Source organism: Delphinapterus leucas, chromosome X (genome assembly GCF_059928025.1).
Source record: "Delphinapterus leucas isolate spDelLeu-1000000601 "Yukka" chromosome X, BTC_Dleu_Yukka2, whole genome shotgun sequence".
In the NCBI taxonomy this organism is placed as follows: domain Eukaryota; kingdom Metazoa; phylum Chordata; class Mammalia; order Artiodactyla; family Monodontidae; genus Delphinapterus; species Delphinapterus leucas.
Genome location: NC_143150.1, coordinates 29,624,834 through 29,630,952, shown reverse-complemented (window position 1 = coordinate 29,630,952; position 6,119 = coordinate 29,624,834). Strand labels below are relative to the sequence as shown.

The 6,119-nt window shown below is 39.5% G+C and overlaps 1 non-coding gene across 1 annotated transcript; it reads right to left on the bottom strand.

Moving 5' to 3' along the window:
* Nucleotides 1-5,149: 5,149 nt before the first annotated feature.
* Nucleotides 5,150-5,222, bottom strand: TRNAC-ACA (transfer RNA cysteine (anticodon ACA)). Its single transcript has one exon. It is a non-coding gene; the product is annotated as a tRNA-Cys (tRNA).
* Nucleotides 5,223-6,119: the final 897 nt, after the last annotated feature.

Here is a 6,119-nt window from a genome sequence, read left to right as displayed (position 1 = left end):
GTTGATGAAACAACGTTGGTGATGGATAATTGTTGATACCGCGTGAGGAGTACATGGAGTTTATCCTAAGATTCTCTCTGCTATTATTTTGAATAATTAAAAAAATGTTTTTAAATGATCAGGGTTACAAACCAATGCTGACAAAGGCAGGCCGATAATTTATTAGCAAGGAGCGTGGGGACTGGCAAATTGGGGAAGAATATGTCTCTTCCAAAGAAGGTGGCCAGTACTCAGCTCCAGCTCAGTGTTGCTGGGCAGGAATGTTGGACCAGGACTGCCAGATTTTCCCAGTTTTTCAAGACTGGCCGCAAATCAAAATGTTTATATGAAACCTTCCATTCTTTAAATGTTGGCAACTAACTGAAATATGTTTTATTGAAAAGCATGCTGCCTATCTAAAACAGGTCTGTGGAATAGACTCAGTCTTCAGCTGCCAATTTGCAGCCTCTGCCTGAGAAGCTAATAACATTAAACAATTTTCATTTTCTGGAGCAGAAGAATGTAATTGAAAGCACACCTAAAGCTAACAATCATAGGATGCCACTGTTCTGCCCTGTTGTTTCTCATTATAAGTCCCGCTCCCATACATGCTTTGGTCTCTCCCCTCCATCCCTGCCTGTGAGTTTCTCTAACTTGATCCTTCACTTTGGTTACCTAGCTCTGATCTCAAATTTCTGACCACTGTGGACTAAGACATCATGAGTGTCCAGGACAGGAAGTCCCATGGTAATGGACCAGGTCCCACTTGTCCTAGTCATACTTGCTAACAAATTTTGTAGCTGTTATTAGTGATAAGCATGCATCTTGGGAGAGTCTTTTTTTCAAATAAATTTATTTATTCATTTATTTATTTTTGGCTGCATTGGATCTTCGTTGCTGTGCAATGGCTTTCTTCAGTTGCGGCGAGTGGGGGGTTCTCTTTGTTGCAGTGTGCGGGCTTCTCATTGCGGTGGCTTCTCTTGTTGTGGAGCATGGGCTCTAGGCGCAGGGGCTTCAGTAGTTGTGGCGCACAGGCTCAGTATTTGTGGTGCACGGGCTTAGTTGCTCCGCGGCATGTGGGATCTTCCCGGACCAGGGATCGAACCTGTGTCCCCTGCATTGGCAGGCAGATTCTTAACCACTGCACCACCAGGGAGGCCCCTTGGAGAGTATTAAGAAACATTATGCCTCAGGGACAAGGTAACAGGCTGGGAAGGTCAGAGTACCCTGGAGAAGAAAAAGGGGATTTTATGAGTCCCCTTTTGTCCCTCATGTGGTCAAGAACATTTTCCTGAAGTTCAGCAGTTTTTTTCAATCTCCTTTGTTTCTTTTTCTTCTGTTAAATGAAGTAAAATTTACACATAATACTCTATATTTTAAGTGTATGTGGTATGATTCCAGTCTTATTAGATTCTCCTGCTGCACACACGCCCCCATTCACCCTCTCTTCTTCATCCTTGTGTGTATAGGGATGTCGGTGGGAAGGTACATCAATATCATCAACCCTGATTATTTCATCTTCATCAGATGTGAGTAGATTTGTTCTTTTTCCTTTGGACTTTTATGAAGTCCTTGTATTTTCATAATGCCAATTATCATTTTATGACTAAAATGAAGTATTACATAAAAGAACAAATGTATAGAAATTTGAAATTTTAAAACTGCTTCAACATTTTAATCTTGTTGATTTTTGAAGAATAGGAAATAAACTTGCATTGGCAGATAAAATGCAGGACCCTGACTTATATTTGAATTTTAAATAAACAACAAACAATGTTTTAATATAAGTATGTCTCGAATATTGCATGGGACATTCTTATCCAGAAATATATTTGTTGTTTATCAGAATTAAAACATAACTCAGCCTCCTGTATTCTTTATGCTAAATATTGCAACTGTAATACAAACATATTGTCATTTCCGTAGGAAATATTTTCATTACTTTGTACTTTTCTCCCCATTCCATTTATATTTTTTAATTCAGGGGAGATTTTAAAAATATGTACTTTGATTTGAGCCATTCCTGTATTATACACACATATACATACACATATATACATAGAGATATATGACACAGTACACACCCATATTATATAATATATATGTAGTGTGTGTATGTGTGTATACGTATATACATATACACACATACCCCAGACACAAGATGAATTCACTGTATTGTTGAAATGGCCTCCGTGAAATATGTCCTGTGTCCCATCGCCCTTCCCTTCAGTTATTTCAAATACGGGGCTGAGAAAGGACACGGTCTCCTGTTCAGCTTAGACTCGGAGAGTCTCCTGAGGAATCGGAAGACCGGGAGGAGGTGAGTGATGCGGCCGCACCTTCTCTCTGAGGAGCCCATCTGCCTTCAGAGTTCGCTTCATCTCTCATCCCGCTTCTGAACGGTCCCAGTTAAGCATTTTCTACCTTCCTTGTGCGCATCTTCATCCTTTAATTCAATCCATCCACAACAACCTCTTATAAATCCTACTCCCTCAACATTCTCATTCTTCCTCAGGTTCTTTCACAAGGTGTCCTGGTCTCCCACTCTCCCTTCCATCTCCCGACTTGGAACAGACGTGGTCAAGCACCTAATACCTGTAACGGAGCAGAAGGCCTTCCCCCATGTCCGCTGCTTTAGCTCCTCTCTGAAGTACCTAGATAACAGTATCTGATGCACAGCTCCTGAGTTGTTTTACTGATTTGAAAGCCCCCCACAGAATGGAAGATGTTAACTACTTGATGACCCTGACCGCATAGCCCCCAGGCCTACTGGAGCCTGAGGATTGATAATGTTAACCCCTGTGACAGCGCCCTGTTACCTCACCATCAACCAATCAGAGAATTGTGCACCAGCTGATCACATACCCTGTGACACCCCCCTCCTTCACCTGGCTTTTAAAAAAAGTGCTTTGCTGAAACGCTTCAGGGAGTTTGGGGTTTTTTTTGGCATGAACCAATCATATCTCCTTGCATGGCCCTGCAATAAACCTTTCTCTGCTCCAAATTCTGACTTTCGGTAGTGTTTGGCCTCACTGTGCATGGCGCACACGAATTTGTATTCGGTAATGTACCTACTGAAATTTACTTGTCTTTATGTCTTTATTCCCTACTAGTCTGAACTCATGGAAGAAAGAAGCCCTGTTTGATTCATCAGAGAATTCGCAGTGCCTGACACTAAGTTGGCGCTCAACTATTGCTTCTTGAATGGTGAACAGACATTTTTGGTTTGAGATGATAACAGGATATGTAAGTGAAAATTCTTTGTTGGGAGTTGGGAAGGGTGGAGAATGAAAGTTAAAGTAGGAGAGGAGAAAAAAGCCTTCCTAAGCTCTCTCTATAATGGTTAGGTATTGTTCCTATTATTATAATAAATGTTGTTCTTTTAAATGTCCCTACCTGGTGCTATGTATCATTTTCTTCTTCCCTCTCCTCTATTTCTGTGTCTATTTTATTTTCCTTTATTTTTTTCAGTTTTATTGTATAATTGACAAAAATTATATTCAATGTGTACAACTTGATATTTTGATATATATTTACATTGTGAAATGATAGCCACAATCAAGCTAATTAATATATCTGGCACCTCACAGAGTTGCCCCTCTCCCCCTTTTTGTGGTAAGAACACTTAAGATCTACTCTCTTAGCACATTTCAGATATCAGTCCAGAAGTGTTAACTGTAGTCATCGTGCTGTATATTAGATCTCCAGAACTTATTCATCTTGCCTAATTGAATCTTTGTGCCCTTTGACCAACATTGCCCCATTTTCCCAAAACCCCAACTCCTGGCAACCACCATGCTACTCTATTCTTCTATGACTTTGAACTCTTTTAGATTACACATGTAAGTGAGATCACACAGTATTTGTCTTTCTGTGTCTGGCTTATTTCACTTAGCATAATGTCCTCTGGGTTCAATTTCATTTCCTTTGGTTATATAGCCAGAAGGGAGACTGCTGGATCATAGGCTAGTTCTATTTTTAATTTTCTTGAGAAACCTTCATACTGTTTTCCATAATGATTGTATCAATTTACATTCCCACCAACAGTGTACATGGATTCCCTTTTCTCCATATCCTCACCAATACTTGTTACCTCTTGTGTTTTTGATAATAGCCATTCTAACAGGTGTGAGGTGATATCTCATTGTGGTTTTGATTTGCATTTCCCTGATGATTAGTGATGGTGAGCACCTTTTCATATACCTGTTGGCCATTTGTATGTCTTCTTTTGAGAAATATCTATTCAGATCCTTTGCCCATTTTAAAATTAATTAATTAATTAACTTATATTGAAGTATAGTTGATGTACCTTTGCCCATTTAAAAAATTTTTTAATTGCTATTTTATACTGAAGTATAGTTAGTTAACAGTGTTGTGTTAGTTTCAGGTGTACAGCAAAGTGATTCAGTTATACATATACATGTATCTATTCTTTTTCAAATTCTTTTCCCATTTAAGTTATTACAGAATACTGAGCAGAGTTCCCTGCCACTATACAGTAGGACCTTGTTGGGCTATACAGTAGGTCCTTGTTGGTTATCTATTTTATTTTATTAAAAACTTTTTTTTTGATGTGGACCATTTTTAAAGTCTTTATTGAATTTGTTAAAATTGCTTCTTTTTGAAAAAAATATTTATTTATTTTTGGCTGCATTGGGTCTTCATTGCTGCATGTGAGCCTTCTCTAGTTGTGGTGAACGGAGGCCACTCTTTGTTGCGCTGCACAGGCCTCTCACTGCAGTGGCCTCTCTTTGTTGCAGAGCAAGGGCTCTAGGTGTGCGAGCTTCAGTAGTTGTGGCACATGGGCTCAGTAGTTGTGGCACACAGGCCTAGCTGCTCCACAGCATGTGGGATCCTTCCGGACCAGAGCTTGAACCCATGTCCCCTGCACTGGCAGGCGGACTCTCAACCACTGCGCCACCAGGGAAGTCCCGGCTTCTGTTTTGTGTTTTGGTTTTTGGCCGCAAAGCATGTGGGATGTTAGCTCCCTGACCAGGGATCAAACCTGCACCCCTTGCATCGGAAGGCAAAGTCTTAACCACTGGACCACCAGGGAAGTCCCGGTTATCTTTTTTTAAAAAAAATATATATTTATTTATTTATTTTGGCTGCGCCGGGTCTTAGTTGCGGCTGGTGGACTTCTTAGTTGCGGCATGCATGTGGGATCTAATTCCCTGACCAGGGATCGAACCTGGGCCCCCTGCATTGTGAGCGTGGAGTCTTACCCACTGGACCACCAGGGAAGTCCCCTGGTTATCTGTTTTAAATCTAGCAATATATACATGTCAATCCCAAATTCCCAATCTATCCCTCCACCCCCACCTTTGCCCATTTTTCAATTGCGTTATTTTGTGCTTTGTTGTCGTGTTTTGTTTTGTGTTTTGCTATTGAGTTGTTCAAGCTCCTTGTGTATTTTGGTTATTAACCTCTTATCAGATATATGGTTTGCAAATATTTTCTCCCATGCCATAGCTTGCCATTTCACTCTGGCAATTGTTTCCTTTGCTGTGCAGAAAGCTTTTTAGTTTGATGCAGTCTTATTTGTCTACTTTTACTTTTGTTGTCTGTGCTTTTGGCATCATGACCAAAAAATCATTGCCATGACCAATGTCAAGAAACTTTTCCCATATGTTTTCTTCTAGTTTTTCTGTTTCAGGTTTTATGTTAATTAAAAAAAATTGGCACTTTATCCTTACCCTGACTTCTTTTTCTTTTTTTTTATTTTACTTTTTAACCTCTTTTATTGTATAATATTACATAAGTTACAGGTTTACAACATAGTGATTCACAATTTTTAAAGGTTATAGTACATCTATAGTTATTGTAAAACATTGGCTATATTCCCTGTGTTGTACAATATATCCTTGTAGCTTATTTATTTTATACATAATTGTTTGTACCTCTTAATCCCCTACCCCTATCTTGCCTCTCCCACCCTCTCTCTTCCCACTGGTAACCACTAGTTTGTTCTCTATATCTGTGAACAAATTTATCGGGGGCTGTTGATCCATACTTGGATGATACTGATGATGAGATGGACCCAGAATTGGAAGAGCCTTATGAAAAGTTTTGTTTGTAATCAGAGAGTAAGCAAAAACAGTAAAATTAAATTTCAGCATATACGTTTTATAAAGCAGTTT